Source organism: Jaculus jaculus, chromosome 6 (genome assembly GCF_020740685.1).
Source record: "Jaculus jaculus isolate mJacJac1 chromosome 6, mJacJac1.mat.Y.cur, whole genome shotgun sequence".
NCBI lineage: Eukaryota > Metazoa > Chordata > Mammalia > Rodentia > Dipodidae > Jaculus > Jaculus jaculus.
The window spans coordinates 12,983,637-13,001,996 of record NC_059107.1 but is presented as its reverse complement, the minus strand read 5'-3'; the positions used below and the strand labels follow the sequence as shown (position 1 = coordinate 13,001,996).

The following is an 18,360-nucleotide window of genomic DNA, read 5'->3' as shown; positions in this document are numbered from 1 at the left end:
TTCCACATTATATAGCTACTCACATATTGTACCAACTCTTACATATAGAGATTTTTATATAGAAACTACAGCTCTCAAGAGATAAGTTATCTTGACTCAAATGTTAAGAAGAGGTTATAGCCTCTCTAGTTTATGGTGTGTCTAACATATATACACATACATATACACACATATAGGTTTATGTTTTCACATGTATTTCTGCATAAATTTGTGTGTATATATTTAATGTGCTTTCATACATATGAATACACACATATACATGTATATTCCCTGAGATGAGAACTAAGACATAAACAACCATGCAAAAGTAAAAGAGGGTGTGCTTGCTAGTTTTCCCAGTTGCTATTGAGAATGAACTTTATTTTATATCTACAGAACAAATATGTTGTCAAAATAGGCCCTTAGAGGGAACACCTGAGCCACAAGTCAATGTAGAGGTTATGATGAAGATTGACCTTAATCTTTCACAGCTGCATCTCTCTCTCTCTCCCTCTCTCTCTCTCTCTCTCTCTCTCTCTCTCCCCCTCTTTCCTTCACTCTCTCTTCTCTCTAACTCTCTTATATTAGTCATCTTTTTCTTCCTTCCTCTTAGTGAGAAATGACCTGTACCTCCCAGTACCAGCATGTGGCTATCATCCACAATGAGCTTCTGATCAGAGAGACCTATGAGGTTTTCTAAAAGAAAGACAGATTTCTGTCTGAGTACTTGATGACCCACCAAAGGTTAGTGGTAAGACCCTACTGCTGAAGATGCTATATGCATTTGACCCATAAAATGGAATGACATTGCTGGAAGCTGGAAGAGAGTCAGTCCCCGGACAGTCAGTGTGTCTAGTGCCAGAAGGTGCTACATTGGCGACTGGGGGAAAATGACGTCTATCTGTCCAAGCAACTCATGGTCTAACCTACTTAGCAGCAAATAACCTGTTGTGATGCTCACCCAAGTGCAATAGTGGTGCACAGCCATGGTGGGAAACCATCTGCTCTTGATTTGGCTAACTGATCCACTCAGTGGAATAGGATCCATAGCTGGAGCTATGAAACAAGTCAGAACTATATCCAAACATGAGCTCACTCTCCATTATCAAGCTACCAGCATTCGTGGGCTATAAGAGGGTCTACACCTATTAAATAAAAAATAAGGGTTATCCCATTTGTCTGGTGCTAACTTTGCTCTCTGTCAGAGAATCTGCTTCTCTTTTTCAGAGAGACGCAGATCCTAAGAAGAGAACCACTCCATCGCACCTCAAAAGGGCCCCAGCTGAAACTAAGAATAATTGGCAAAACAAGCAAGGGTGCTGTTGTCTTGGTGAACTGGGTACCAGCACAAGGGTAAAGGAGATCAACACAGAGAACAATCAACTCCCACCATATCAGATATCCAGAGACACAGAGGCTCCCAACACTACATCACTGAAGCAGACCAAAAGCAAACCCAACATGGCTCAGGGAAATTTTGCGGAACAGGAGACAGAAAGAATGTCAGAGCCACACGTTGGGTCATGATACACAGAGACATTTCTCCTCCCCATAACTGTGGGCTAACTCCACAATGAATGACCCATATACCTCAACAAGGAGGGGCCAGGGGAAGGGGGTAGGAGCCTAACAATGGTACCAAGTTGACTATATGCATTGAGTACAAAAGTAATTAATAAAAAAATGAATATTATTTTTAAAAACAGATGAAGCCTATCCTCAAGGTGAGGGGGAGCACGATTCTGTGCTGACAGAGCAACATTTAACATCCACTAGCTTTGCATGAGCCTGGAAAGGTCATGAAAATGTCACCCCCTTCCTATTTTGCCAAGAGACTGATTACTTCTCCTAGTTTTTGCTCTATCTTCATTAGATGGTTAAAAGAGGGCAAGGAGGGTGCCTTAATTCAGGAGTTCCCCTTTACAACCCCTCCCTGCAGAGAGGCACCATGCTGAAGATAAAAGCTGCCTTAGTTATCTCTTGGCTCTGCCTGCTTTGGTAGCTTTCATTTTGCCAGTGTACACCAGGAAATCCAGGGAGGTCAAGTACCATAAACAGAGTCACAGAGCTGGTGACAAAGACTAGATAAATGATAACTCAGGTGTCCAGACTTGCACAGCAGTGATGTATCCATGGTTCTGGAGAGAAAATAATAATGGGAACTGTTTAGCAAAGGCTCCCCAATCAGTGTGTGTCGTTGCTTTACGAATCTACAGGGAAAAGGAGGAGTGACTCTCATTATTCTTGAAGTCCTGTCCTGTCATTAAAAACAGAAAGTCCCCATTTCTCATCCTCAGAAATGAGTGAAAACTTCACCATGAGAGCAAAGCTGAAATCAGACACTTAGGGAAAATGATCTTCCTATACTCTGTGTCCAAGACCTAAAAGGTACTAAGAACTGTGCCTTCACAGACCCTCTCAAGTGCATGCTGTATTCTTCTTCAATTGTTTATGGATAACTGCAGATGGACCAAAGGTTTTTCAATTCATGCAATTACCAGACACTGTTCCTTTCAACTATAAGCCATGCACTGCCCCAAAGCCAATTTTGCAAAGGGCCACATTCTTTCTAAATATCCCACAGCTTTCATTATGTATTTTAAAGGATGTAGCCCTGAAGCTAATCATAAGACGGGCAACAAAACTCCGTTCCTTCTGAATTGGTTTTGTTATACTGTGTGTTAATGAACCTTGGAGAAACACAGCAGAGAAAAGCACTTGGCAGATTTGCAGTTTGCAACACTGACCATCTTGAGACAGAAGTCACTGGAAAGTCAGGAGATTCTCCTGGCTTCTCCTGTCACAACCCCAGTATAACTCAGTGCATTCAGTTGTGTCTGATGGGCCTACAGTGACCTTCCCAATGGCACCAACTTTTTCTCTTGGGAAGCCTTTCATGCTCATTCTGCTTCTTATGCCTCCACTCACAGCCTAGAGGTCTCAGGTTTGAGACAAATGACTTGGGAGCAAACTCAAGCCAATCATCATACTTATTTCCTGATTGCCATTTCTGTTCCAGACGTGGGCACGTGACCCCATTCCTATAAGTGAGATCATCTGAAAGTGCCCAGAAAAGAATCACCTGGGTATCTGAAAAGGTGCTCTAAAACAACCCCTCCTTCTCTGGCAATATGGACACAGAGGAGAATCAAGGAGAACTTGCCTATTTCAATCCATGTGTGAGACTTATTAGAGAAATGATGAGGGAGCTATGTGAAAGCTTAATTGCCGATCAAACACAAAGATATACATTTAGGGAATAATTCCTTAGGCTTAAACATGGCTTTCTAAAGACTTCTTCCAGGGAAAGGTTAATACAGACAAGAGTCTGGCTCAGTCTGTGGAAAAGTCATCATTCTTCTTAGGAACAGAAATCCTAGAAATATCAGGAGGCTTTAAAATAATAGCTATTCTTTTTGACATTTAGTTGATCAATGTAATTTGAACTGTCATTCAACTAGAATGAAAAAAAAAGCAGCCTTGGTAACTTTGTGAGAAGTGAACTTAAACGACCATATCCAAGTCACAGTTTTAATTTTCTCTGCTTCCTCAGAATCAAATGCAATGGGAGTCTAGTGAGGATTCTCATACCATCTTCAGAATATGAAACACGGGTTACAAGCAAAAGTCACTGGCTTCTGTGACAAAATTCATAAATCAAAGGAAAGAGTAATACTTTTAGAATGATCAAGTTGCTTTAGCATCACCAGGGAAGGCTTAGGATGCAAATATACAGAACCTTGCCATTTAGAGAGGAGCAATGGGAAAGTTACTCTTTACATGGAAACACTACTTGTGCAATTAACTACAATTACTTATGCTTGCACAAATTTCACAAATACATTGCAGATCTGGGTTTTTGACTAATTAAGCTTCAATTTAGTTGAGAAAATTAAATCTCATAAGCTTTTATCAGAAAACCCTGCTCACCCATGAAAAGAAAGGAAGTGAGAAAACATAGTTGTTTTTTTTTTTTTTTTTCATTTTCCAGAACCATCTAAACAAATAAACAATTTAGGGGAAGCTATAAAGGCAGACATGGCTGTCAATTATCCAAGACAAAAAGATATACTTGGAGGTTATGCTGTCCTTCATTTTGTCATAATTACCCCTTATTTACATGTAAATAATCAAAAGTGGCAATTAATTAATGGCTGCCATCCCCTGGGTGGATAGGGAGGTTCATTAACATTACTATACAGTTGCTGTGGACACTGAGAGAAAAATACAAGTGGAGCATGCTTTTCTAGATTGCTCTCTCCTGTATCCTTATTGGAAACATTTGCTATAATAGTGTCATTTCTGAGGTGAGCCATAAGGTCAGGAGCTCTCCTGCCAACACCATTATTTGTAGAACATATACAGTTGCATATTCATGGGGAGGTGAGGATACTACTGACTTTGAAGAGACCAACTGTGGGTGTGGGGCTTACAAAAGCAGAGTGATTTTGAACTGACTGATTTAAGTATTAAAATATGCAAAACACAGCAAGTCATGGATGGTCAATGCATCTCCCCTGGAAGTACAGTTTTGTTCATTCATTGCATCCAATGTGGGGTATAGAGAGCAATTCCCTTGGTGTGCCCCTACATAGAAACTTTCTGCTTCAAGTGCATCCAATCTCATCCAGACCCACAAAACTTTTCCGAAACAAAATACTCCTCCCCTTTCCTCCGCCTGGAATCTCCTTCCTCTGTCCATATAGCATCTTCATCTCATTCCTGTCCTCTCCTCCAGAGAGGCACAACAAGCATACCTGGGTTTCTCCTCCTCCTCTTCCTCCTCCTCCTCTTTTTCTTTCCTCTTCTTTCTTCCTCTCACTCTATCTTGGCCTTCCCCTGTCTCTGTCTCCTTCTCTGACTCTCTCTCCTTCAGAGGGCTGCTGACAACCAGTATCTGCTTTGCTTTTGTAGGAGTTTGTGCCCTTATAGGCCATTTCATCCACTGCATGGTAGACTATTAGGCTCGACTATTTCCCAAAGTCCTATTTTAAGTTGAATCAGCAACAATCTGTACTTGTAAAATATTTGAACGACTGTAATTCTTACAGTAAAGATGATTTTCAACACTACCCAAGTTAAATATGTATTTAAGATTCCATTAGTCATTCCTTTTAAAAGTGAGCTCATGACTCTAGGCTGAATTTTAGCAACTGGAGCCTGTGTGCTTTGTAAGGGAATTTTCCATGAGTTTGAGATAGCAATAATAACAGGTAGCACTGGATGCCTAGCATGCTTTTACTTTCTGCTTATCTCTAATGTTCACCATGACAGGGCAGCACAGGCATCATTAATCCCATTGCTATGAACGAGTAAGGTAAGTCATCGTGCCAGCATTATCTAGTGGATTTGCCGCAGAACTGAGGTGTGAACCCAACGTCATCTTCTCCAAAGCCTGCTGAACCATGCTGCCGCTCTCAAAGCTCACTGAGCATGCACATCGGGAGCTTTCTGAAGCATCCGTTGGCAACACAGCTTCAGAGCAACTGAGGACAGTGTGAGAGTGGTGGAGAGTGAGCCACGGGTCCAGGCAGTCTATCTGGACTAAGAGGATTTGCTCTAGAGTGATTAAGTCTGCTGGTTCTGGGGCCTTTTAACCTCTCTAAACTCAGCAAGCTATTTGTCCAACGGGGGTGAAGAGAATCAATAATATCCATTAGAAACCATGAAGAGAAAACAATTTTTTCAATAAGCCAAATGAGAGGCATAGCATCAGCCGGGAATAAGAAGACATCATCCACAAATGGGCCGTAGGGAGGTTCAAGGAAAGAGCGCATCTTTAGGGATTCTGTAACTCACGCCTCGAGTCGAGGGCTGACGAGTATGAAGAATGAAAGCAGTGTCCTCTCGCCCTGCAGAACGTCGCGGGAAGATACGCAGCATGGGCTTACATGCTCTGGGCTCATTGCGTGCCCTAGTTCTGTTACTTGCTGTGCTTTAGTAAAGTCATCTGATCATTCCCTTCAGCCTCAGTGTCGTTATAGCTAGGAAAGGGGGCAAGTGCAGCACCCGCGGTCCAGGGCTGGCACGGGAATTCGATAACATTCCCCACGTTAAGCGCACAACACCATCCTGTGAGAGAACATGCTCCCGTTCTATGCCGTTCTAACAATGACAACAACGTGTTTGCAATCCCTAAGATCCAGGCCCATGTGAATGGGAGGGCCTAGTAGCATTTTGTGTTAGTAACAAACTGAAAGACTTACCACAAGCCAAATGCATTTTCTTAATGCAGAAAGTACTTATATTGATGTCAGCATTGGTCTATATTTATTCTTATGGGTAGGACCCAAAATTTAACCATGGTGTCCAGATGGTCCAAGAGCTACTGGCCAGTTCTCCTGCTTCTAACTGCCTTTTCACACTAGCTGCACTAGTCTTACAGAAACTTAAGACATAGCATCTAGCGTTTTTATGTAGTATCCGGGGATTTGAACTAAGAAACACATGGATGTGTGGCAAGTGCTTTGTCCATTGAGCCCTTTCCCCAGTCCCATTCTTATTTATTTTAAAGATGATAAGTTGACCATAGTAATTAGGCATTAAACCCAAGAACCTCCATGTTTTAAGAATACTGATTAATCAGATGCATGATTTTCTTTTTATATCATTCATCTTGGTTTCTCTAATAAGTAGAAAGTCTATCTATCCATTGAGGAATTGTTTTATTCTTGAACTCTTGATTTTTCAAGGCAATGATTAAATTGCTTATATGTGGCTCAGCAAAGAGGGAAAAGTAACTCAAAAGGTAACCAAACCATGATTCTTAGAAGAGAAACCACTCATGCAATTAATATGATTCAATAAAATGATTCATGGAGATAAAACTGCTTGAGTAGCCAGTAGTGAAATGATTGGACTGGAGTAGCTATATATACTGATTGGCCCTAGCTCTACACTGACCATCATGCAAGTAAACTGTTGTTTCTGACACATGACCTTTATTTTTTTTTTTTACCATAAAAATCTTCAAAGAAAGTTAAAAATATGAACTTTGAAGAAGAAATATCTGGGTCTGATAATGCTATTTTATAATATTTTAATATAATAATTTTATATTTTACAAAGGTGGGCAGGAAATAGCATAAGAGTTGGAAGATGGGGACAGAAGCTACAAAATGCTATCTTTGGGATACAGCATTGATGTTGTGTTCATGAACTCACAGCGCTCTACAAGAACCCATCCAAATTTGGTCTACTAGGGTTGGGAGGAAGGTAGTGAGAGGGCGCTGCGCCCAGGAGTTGTTGGAAGTCAATGGCTGCTGGGGGAGGGGAGTTGCTTCCTGTAGGGGTGCAGGACTGGGAAGTTGCCCATGCTGGGCTAATATTTCCTGCCCACGCTCATGCAACCAACTGGTGACAAAAATTGAAGACATGAAATTAGAAGGGGGACTAGTCAGAAAGAGGAAGGGTTGGCTGAGACATGGGTAAAAAAAGAGTAGTGGAATGTGAGTATGATCCTATGATCAAAATAGATTATATACATGTCAAAAATAAAAAAAAGATTTCTGGGTCTGAAGAGATGGATTAGCATTTAAGGTGCTTTCCAGAAAATCCAAAAATCCCAGGATTGATTCCCCAGTAACCACATAAAGCTGGATACACAGGGTGACACTCGTTTGCAGAGGCTAGAGGCCCTGGAATACTCATTCTCCCCAACCCTCTCAAATAAATAAATAAAATATTTTTTTTTTCTTTTTTATTTTTGGTTTTTCGAGGTAGGGTCTCACCCTGGTCCAGGCTGACCTGGAATTAACTCTGTAGTCTCAGGGTGGCCTTGAACTCATGGCGATCCTCCTACCTCTGCCTCCCGAGTGCTGGGATTAAAGGCGTGTGCCACCACGCCCGGCTTAAAATATTTTTTTTAAAAAAAGATGTCTATGTTTTGCTTTGATTATTTGTAAAGAGGAGATAATACTAACCCTCACAGAGTTATTACAAGGAACAAAAAAACATAAACAGGTTAGCACTTCTTACTGTGCCCAAAGTATGTCCACATTCAAGTATGTTCACACATGTGAAAGAAGCAATTGCCATTGGCATGATTCCAGGTGTGTCTTCTTTGAGTGAGCAATGGCATGATCTTGTTATTAGCAACCTGTGGCCTTCATCACAAAGTACCTCAACACCGGTCAATTTCAGGCTGTACTTCCCGCAGAGGGCCATCACATTATCTCTTCGTGACCATCCTGTGGTTCCCATCACAAACCACTCCAACACAGGTGACTTTGAACAACAGAATTTTCTCACAGTTCTGGGAGCCAGAATTCTAAAATGAACTTGTCACTGGGGTCAGTTGCCCTCCCCGCCGGAGGCTCTGCAGAATGGACCTCTTGCCTCTCCCAGCTTTTGAAGGCTGCTGGCTCTCCTTGACGTGGCACATTAGTCCCATGTCTGAATTCACAATTACACTGTCTTCTTGTGTTCTGCCTGTATCCATTTGCCCATGTCTCACTGTCAGATGAATACTAGGTTTTACATTTAGCATGTAACCAAAATATTCAGGGAAAAAAATTCTCCTCATCTCAAGAACTTTAATTTACATAACATCCTTGTTTTGGAAATCAGGCAAAAGTCACAGGTTCCAAGAAATAGACCCCGGATGTGTCTTCTTGGGATCATCATTTGGTACTCTATGATCTCCCATCCTACCCACTCTTCTAGGTGCTTGCAGTTCCTGTGTAAGTAATACTCTCTGTTCTTTCTACATGTATTGAGTCAGGATTTTGAGTCTGCTTCTGCAGAGTGCAAAGATGCTGCCTGACATCTGGGTCTAGGTCGTGAAAATGCTATGTCCTTCTCCCTTAAAGTAGAGCACGTATTCAGAAGATCAGCTACCACAGTGGACAGAAAATCCAAATTCTGTCACAGGGATGGGTCATGCGATGGCACTCTGGCCCATGAGGGGCCAGCTGATACGCAATTGCAGACACCCACATGTTACTAAATGTGCTTGAAGACAATTGTAGCCCCAGCACAGAGTAACCTGCAACTTGATAGCCTAGCTCAAGTGTTAGACATCAGGAAACAGAAAGCTTTATGAAAACTGCAAGATCACTAGGAAAATAAATTGTTTCTGTACTAAATTGCAGTAACAATATGCAAACACATCAACCATTATCTTTTTTGTCTACACTTGCTCATATGTGTATGAGTGCATGCCCATGTGTGTGTGCATGCATGTAGAGGTTTGTGTTTGAGATTTGGTATCTTTCTTGATGTTTCTCTGCTTTATTTACTGAGAAAGGGCCTCTCACATGACCCCAGAGCTCACTGACTCAGCTGGTCTAGTTAACCAGCTTTCCCTGGAGATGCCTTTTCTCCAGGTTTAGTGCTGAGGTCACAGGTGGCTGCTAGGGACCTGAGCTCAGGTCATCAGGCTTCTGCAGAAAGCATTTTATACACTGAGCCATTCCCCAAGCCACAATCAACTATTCTTTAAAAAGCCAAGTAAACTAAGATTAAGAACAAGAAAGGCACATGAGATATTTCCCTAGAATTTAGCATTCTGAATCTTGGCCAAACTAAACAGAATGAACAAGCAAACACATACACAAGAATATACACACACACTTCCCCAGAAAATTTAAAAAAAAAAAAAAAATTTCCATTTCCCCGCTTCTGAATCAAGAGCTGTGGGAGGATACCATAATTAGAAATGGCAACTACGAGATGCTGGGGGACCTTATGGAGTCTATGATCCAAACTGCAAATTTTACAGACTAGCTAAATAAAGCTTAGACTTCTTCTCAGACCTCCCCACCTCCGTATAGAACTTACTCTCCAAAGATCCATCTAACTGTCATGAGCAAGAGAAAAATCAGTCACAACCTCAGAGCCCTGAAATGCCGAAAGGAGGAGGGGACATAGAGAATGAGTGTGTGGAAGAGACACAAAGCTACTGTAGCTGTAATAACTGCTTTTGATCACCCAATGACTAGAATTAGGGGGAGCCTTCCTCTCCTCCTTTTTCTGTTAAATTGATTTTTGCTTGTTTGTTTTCCTACCTTAAGCCCATGTCTCTAGGTTTTGGAAAGTGTCAGTGCACAGAAATGAAGGTCGAATATTGATGTTCAGTGGGCGAAGAAGACTTATTTATTCATGTGTGAGTGTGCTCCAAGACCAATCTAAGGAGTAAGGTGGTGGGTTCTAGGTCAGTTTTATAACAAAGGACTTGGAGGAGGGCAGTGATTAGCTCAAGATGGCAGCTTCTAGCTCTATGTAGCTAAGAAACATTCTTAAGGCAGCTAGAATGATTGAGGAACTGAAGGTTAATGACACTTCATTTAAATGCCCTAGTAAATAGTAAATAAGTGACATTTTACATAGAGCATTTACAGAACCACCCTGAATCTAGAAGTCCTAGCTAATGAGTGACAGTGAAACCATATGAGCAACCTCCTCAATTGATTGTTTCTTTCTACAGTTTGGACAATCTAACCCTCATCTAGTGCGAAAGGGTTAACTCTGACACTTCTTTCAATCACTTATTGCCTTAGTAAAAGTGGACAAATTTCTGGGATATGGTCATGTCTTCTCATAGCTAAGGTTTTTTTTTTGTTTTTGTTTTTGTTTTTTTTTTTTCCTGGAGTGCACAAAGAACAAAAATTTCCAAGTGTGGTACATGAAGAAAATATTTTCAGAGAGATTCCCTGTCTCACTTCTATGGCCACAAAAGTACAATTAAGTGAAACTCTAGCAAGCAGCAAAGGTCATTGGCATCATTCAAATAGTAGGATGGAGTTGTACAGTAATTTATTGATAATCAGAACTGGAGCTTTTCAGTTTGACCCCTAGAGGACAATTTGTACCCCACCTAACTTCCCCACTGTCCACTAGCTCCGAGTCTCAGCCCTCCTCACTCATTTCGTCCTCCACAGTGACCTCAGCTCTCCACACCAGAACTTCCCATCTGGGGCTTCCTGACCAAGTCTAACTCACAAACCACTAGCAAACTCCAATCCTGCTGTATTCTCTGCTATTCTCTATATTCAAACAGCCTTATCTATGTTTATGTCTCCATTCCAGAAACCTTTCAGTACCTTCTACTGAAACTGACTCTTTTCTCAAACATTTTTAAAATGTAGGCTGCTTTACATATTATACATGTGGTCCTTTTCCCTAGCAAATTATGAGCTTGCTATTAAAGTATAGGACCATTTTATTCATAACCCTTAGTTTCCACATAACACATGACACTGTGCAAATACTGTGCTTAAGATGTACTGATTGAGCCTAAGGACCCCAGTTCGAGGCTCCATTCCCCAGGACCCACGTTAGCCAGATGCACAAGGGGGCACACGTGTCTGGAGTTCATTTGCAGTGGCTGGAGGCCCTTACAGCCTAACAGCAGTTTTGTTTCATGTTATTTGGCAGCAATTATAATGCCAAAGTCTGGTGATTTATATTCTTTCAAAATGCTTCTTACATCTTCACTCTAAATATAACTTTGGAGAATCATATTCCATGATTGATGGGGTGGGGGGATAAATGTGAGGGGTTTTATTTGGTTTTCTGCATTAGTATTTCAATTTGGCTTTTAAAATATTTTTGACAACTTTTCAGACAGAAGAATTTGAAGTCCTGAATGAAACCTGGCTCCAAGAATCAAAGCAGATAGATGCACGGTGCTTTCAACATGGGAAGGCCTCTTATATCTCCAAGGAAGGCTGGAGTCACACTCAAGTGATGCAACACTGTCATCAACAGTGGAAAGTGGCCAGTGCAACTAGTGCCAATGATATAACTGTCTCTCACCTGCCGAGCAAGTGTGTACATTAGCTAGTATGAAGTCCCCCACCTCTGATCTAGTTTACACTTCATTATTACTTTATTTTCCTTGTATAATTAAAATGCAGCAGGTAGTTGATACAAGGGAGGGAGTGCTTGTATTAAAAAATACTTCATAATCAAATTCAAGCACTCATCTCATTTATGATCTGTCTACATCAATAAATCAGCTAATACTTCATTTTAGAAATCATATAAAGCTCTATTAACCCATCTTTATACATTTTAATTTGAAGTGACTGCCTATTCATAACTTTGCTCCATTCATTTATATAGTAAATATACCCTAAGCGTCTCCTACATGCTAAGCAGTTTACTCACAGGTGTGGATACAAAGATAAAAGTTCAACATGACTTTCACCTGAGCTCACAACCTCATGGGGAGAGAAACAAAAAAATAAATGCAGACAACACTACACGTCCCCTGCCGCCTTGACACCGTGAACAGCCGAAACCACAAAGGTGGGACACCTGCGTTCAAGCTGGGAGGATTTCTGATAATAAATGACAAAAGGAAAGAGAGATTTTCAAAGGGGCCAGGGGGTTGGAAGATCAAATGTAGATAAAATGTTCAAGTAGAATCTGATCTCTCTTCTGGGAAGGCTGTCTGCATCTTGCTGCTCAAGTAGCAGGACCCTGTCAACACGTGACTGCCTTGCCGGGGGAAGTGGCTAAAGCTGGCGACTGCTCCCACAGGTGTGCAAGCCAAACATGCGCAGGAGAGCACAGCTGTTTGTCTGGGTTTCACTTGGGTACTAATGAGTGACTCCCACAGGTAGAAGCGGAGCCTGATAGGAAATGTCAAAGCCACAGATGACGGTAAGTTGCAAGCAGGCAGAAAACATGAACAGAGGGCTGGAGAGATGGCGTAGCGGTTAAGCGCTTGCCTGTGAAGCCTAAGGACCTCGGTTCGAGGCTCGGTTCCCCAGGTCCCACGTTAGCCAGATGCACAAGGGGGCGCACGCGTCTGGAGTTCGTTTGCAGAGGCTGGAAGCCCTGGCGCGCCCATTCTCTCTCTCCCTCTATCTGCCTTTTTCTCTGTGTCTGTCACTCTCAAATAAATAAATAAAAATTTAAAAAAAAAAAAAACATGAACAGACACAATGTTTGCAGGAAGCAAGGAGATCCATGCCCTGAGTAATGAGTCTTTGAAGATAAGTCGGATACATTTGGTCTAGGAAATGCAGAGAGAGGGCATTCCTAAAGAGGCCCCAGTTGTTGACCGTGCCCGTGGTCTCACTGTTACAAGCCTCACTTAACTCTGCACTGAGTTCCTGAATCCCCATGAGCTAGATACCTCTCCGCTGGCTGCTGATGCGCATTACACCCTTCTGCTAGAGTTAGTTTGACTGGGTCACAGCTCCTTGATCCTTCCCAAAACAGATGGGGTGTCACGGGCCTGAGTTATGGAATGTGCAGGCCATTCTCTTTGGCTCTGTATGTTTTACAATGTGTCCAATTTACAAATAGAAGAGTGCCTTCCTCTGACCCTCAGTGGATCTTTATCTTATTTTAGGGTAAATAAATCATGTTGGAGACATCACACTGAATAAATTCAATCTGTCTTCATGACAAATAGCCCTTGGGAAATGGGCAGAATGGTATACTGATTAAGAGTGTGGACTCTGGTGCCAGGATCCTTGTAACCCCGCCCTAGCTTCACTGCACATGGACTGTGTGACCTTGGGCAAGTGACTGAACTTCTTGAAGCTTTTGCTTCCTCATCTATTAAATGTAAATAATAAGGATAGCTGCTTCTTATGCCTTTTATGATTGTTATAGGTAACACTGTGAAGTAAATTCTGGTATTACTTTTATTAGACAAATAGACGTTCATATCTTCTATGATTACAGATAACTATGATTCAGCTGTTATAATTCTATAAGCAGGTCAAGAAATCATTGCATATTAACCATAGAATACAATTTTAGGTGACCTGAGAACTGACCACGTGCCCAGCACTGACAGCATATTTGACTTATATGTGGTCTCCAAGAGGGTGGTTTACAATTACCAAGCCCATAACTGAAAGCCCGTTCTCTGCACACCACTGTGCTGAGGCTAAAAAAATGAGGAGAATGTTATCCTTGCTCTGGAGAAGTTTTGATGGCAACTGGAGGGCTGAAGCTGGGTCAGAAAATTTCACGACCCACCGTGGTTCAATCATCTGAAAATGAGGATGTCTGACCAAGAGACTCTCGCAGTTTCCTTTTCATCTAGTTCTGTATGCACTGGGGCAAGAGATCATGACCGTTATCAATGACTCCTAAGCTTTTCAGTTTTGCTACTTAATAAGCACTGTGCTCAGTGATGGTGTAGATGATCAATACTACAGGATTTGGAAAACCTTTGAGGTCATGTTCTTTGGACTCAGATTCTAGAATGTGTTGGCAGAAGCAAGAGTCCTCTGTAGAGTAACACTTTAATGCTAAAAGAAACACCAAAAGACAGAATCAGTGTCCGAGCAAGAAATTGCCTTCAATGACCCGGAGGCTAACACATTTGGCTCCACACTGAGTCCCAGAAAGGTTATGTACTCCACAGACAGTTTGATGATGCATTCAGGCCCTGACAATCAGGTTGAAGCTTTCTTCACTGTACCCCATTATATTAAACTGGGTAACAGACCCCGATTTAACATCAGACAGCTTGAGTTCAAATCACTAGTCCACTACGTTAGGACTATGTCACCTAAAGAAAGTTATGGAACCCTTCTCTCCCTTGTAAAGTTGATATCATAATGCAATGGTTTAGCTATATTTGCAATAATTCAATACTTGGCACAGATGGAGCTGCCATAAATGACGATGATATCCAACGCCTACATAAAGCACTGTCTCTCTTCTAAGCACTACCTTCATCCCCTCCTTCCGCCTGCAACATGACCCAGTGAGAAATGTCCTGCAACAGGCTCTAGGATATGGCTGTGGAGATGGCTGCCACATCTTGTCAAAAGCCCCAAGATAAGCAGTCTAGTAAAAATGATACTTAGACCATCAGTGTGAGAGCAGGGTCTCCCATGACAGTCTGTTGTCCCCATTCAGTCCTCCTGTGTGTTGGATGCTGCTATCAGGGCATTACACAGTGCTGTGTGAGACTCCCCTGTCTTTTCATGAATGTAAGGACACATTAGGTGCTTACATTAACACAAGTACAGACTGTGTGGGGAGAGGGTCATCTGCTAACAAGGACAAGAGAGGTGAGGTAAGGACTGAACATCCCAAACCATTAGGGAGCTACCATAAGCAGAATAATTGTCACTGGACACCTTAGATGGCAAGGGAAATTGTGACCGATGATACCAGATGGCTAGCAAAGCTTAATGAGCCAGTTAGGTAGCTTCTAAACTGTTATGAAGATCATTTATCAATGAGAACCTAGAGGCATTGCGTCATGAAAACAGTTGTGCCTTGTTGTCCAATACCTGTTTGGTACTTACTACGTGTGTACCTTTCACTGAATCACTCATCTTCTTTGAGCACAATGGGATTAGTAAAACCTAAGTCTTATCATTGAATTTAAATGGGAGAGGTAAAGTGATAATTGCCACACCTAACATGGAATAGACATAGTGAAATTAGTTCTCTTGAATGGAACAGTGTGATAAGCAGATAGAATGATAACTGACTGTTAATAGCATAGGATCATCACACTCTGTTGTGGAGGAAAACTGAAAAGTGTAACCTTACTGTCCTCTCCAGCGACAGGTATAAAAATACTCTATGAAAAGCAGAGGAAAGCAAAATAACGCTTCTTTAGATTTACTTCTGACACTCAGGAAACTCGCTTATAAGTACACAGAACTACCCTGGAAAAGCTCTCAGCATATCTTCCATCCTTATGGGTAGAACTCAAGACTGACAACAAAGTAAACCTCCATATGGTCCACATGGAAAACTTGCCAAGTCCTTGGTAATACTCTGATTTACACCGGCCTCTTGGTTCACTGTTATTCACAGGGTTTGATTATAATGCAAGCTTTCCCAAACCTCTAATTTGGGAACAATCCAACCATGCAAAATCACCACTCTTTTTGTGATTGATATTTTTAAATCTCTGCTTAAAATGCTTAACTGTCATCTCATTGATTTCCTTTACTCTTCCATCTCACACCCTCCAGTACAACATTGATTAATATACCTCATTCTGTTTGTAAGATCTTCATTGTCAGTAAATTATTATTTGTGGCATAGAATCATATTTCTAAGAGAATACATTTTTGCTTTGACTGATAGAAAAAATTTGCATTTAACTTTCAGGGTAAGACCAATTTTCTAACACTTGAGTTCTATTTGCTCAAATGCATAACTGTTATAAAGCACCAATTATGGCTAATAATGATGGCATTATTTTCACCTCAGTAAGCACTTGGTTTGGTAAAGCTTTAAGGACTCTCAAATTTGGCACTCAATTGAGTTAGCTACAGGAAATAGCTGATTTCGTATATATGATTATCTTAATGTCACACAACTCCCTGGGCTCACATAAGCCCAGAGTAAGCGTTCTCTATCCCTTGCACTTACTTCTAGAAGCTGTATTGGTATATTACAGTTATCAAAGTGTGAGCTAGAGTTGTCACCCCAGCCCGTAAATCACCTGGGTTCAGTAACTGGCTGCCAGACAAGATAAAAATTCACAAAACAAGGGGAACAGAAGATGTGCCTCAAGCAGAAGAGAGGGCACATGTCACAAGCTAAGTCACCACGGGAAAGAAAATGCACTTTATCATGTCTTTGGGACCCCATCCTTTAATTGTCCCATCAGCCAAAAACAGGTTTCAGAATTATTTCTAACTGGCTTTCTATTTCTTCCCTACACTCTGAAATCCCAACTATACTCACAGTGTATTAATTTCACCTTTAAAAAGCCTTAAATTATTACTCTCAGTGTTACTTCTGAATTTTTACAGCTCAACATTACCATGCAGAACATTGCAACTTTACACAGATTTACATTCAAATTAACAAGACCTTGGAACATGCCCATCAATACATGGCATTTGTGATAAATTAGATGTAAAAACAAATGGGGTAATGGTTACCTTTCACAATGCTACCATTGAAGAAACTTTCCCACTCCATAACATACTTAACCCACAATCTCTCTAGACTGAAAATAGATGGTATCATTCTTGCCTTGCTCAAACACTTCTCTGAATTTTGCTCATCTACAAAAACAAAGCCAAAGTTCAAAAAGTGTTGAGTTCAGCTAAGATTCAGAAGATAATGTACTGTAATATTCTAGAACATTACCTGGGTCTCCGCAGAACCCCATAAATTAGACCAGTATCACCTTCCAAAGTTGATACTGAAATGTATTTTCCTTGTATTTTTTAAAGCAATTGAAACCATTTTCCATCAAGATAGAACTCAGTAACATTAAGGTAACTTTTGACTCCATATTTTCCTTGCTTTAACCACAGGTATTAAACAGTGAGCCATGTTCCTGCCTAAAGCATCATCTCAGTGTGGTTTAGAGCGCGACTTAACCCAAACACCACTGAGCCGCATCCTGGGCGACAAAGACACAGAGGTCCAACGTGTAGGCCCTGCCCTTCCCAGACTTCACACTCCCATTAGACACTTGGAGTCTTGAGTTTGACAAGAGACGTGCAATCACAGCCCAGTCATGAGCATCAAGGTCTTCACCAGTTTGGGAAGATGGATGTGGAAAAGCTGCCCAAGCTGGAGATAGCCTGAGAAAAATGGGGCAGGATGTGGAGAACACCAATAAACTTTGTCATGCAGCAAACACGAGTCTCATTATCCTAGTTCCAATCTCCACATGAAAACCTCACTGTGGATAGTGCACTGGCTTCATTTCTTTAGCAATGAAAAACAACTCCTGGTTGATATTAAATTTTGATATCTGAATGAGGAAAAAGTATTCTCAAGATAGCACAGTACCCCCTCATCTATAAGTTCATGACATTGTGCTACAGACTTGAGTCACTAAATTAAAAAAAAAAAAAAAAAAAAACTCAGACGATGCACAAAAGTTACCTTTTTAGGATCTTCTTTTCATTTGAACTTAAATAATTCCCAATCTGTACAAGGACCTTAAGTACCAGTAACAAGCATTTATCAAAGCAGCGAAAATACAAATTATTAAAACAAATATAAAGCTGGGCATGATAGCACATGCCTTTAACCCCAGCACCCGGGAGACAGAGACAGGAAGATTTCAATGAGTTTGAGGCCACCCTGAAACTACATAGTTGATTCCATGTCAACATGAGCTAGAGTGAGAACCTACCAAGAAAAACTAACAAAACAAAATAAAATAAATTAATAAAAGGGGAAAAAAAAGAAAAGCACAAAGGAAGAAAAGGGAGAGAGGAATGGAAGGGAGGGGTTAAGAGGAGAGAGAGAAAGAAAGCTTGATTCCCCTTATTTACATCTAGCTCATGCAGTGGCAGGAAAGAGTTTTCCTTTCTCAAAGTGTGACTGCCTGTGAACCCCAGGAATGAACAAGCAGGTGTAAGCTGATGGCTAGAAGTCTTAGACTATGCTCAAGATCCAGTTATACTCAGACACCCTGCCTCCTCGAAGCTTTTATAATCACTCCGAAAATTGCTGAAAACCAACACT

The 18,360-nt window shown here is 41.2% G+C and overlaps 1 protein-coding gene across 2 annotated transcripts in view; it reads right to left on the bottom strand.

Moving 5' to 3' along the window:
• The window catches only part of Sgcd (sarcoglycan delta), a 538,890-nt gene that overhangs the window by 326,023 nt on the left and 194,507 nt on the right, over window positions 1-18,360 (bottom strand). The window lies entirely within an intron of this gene.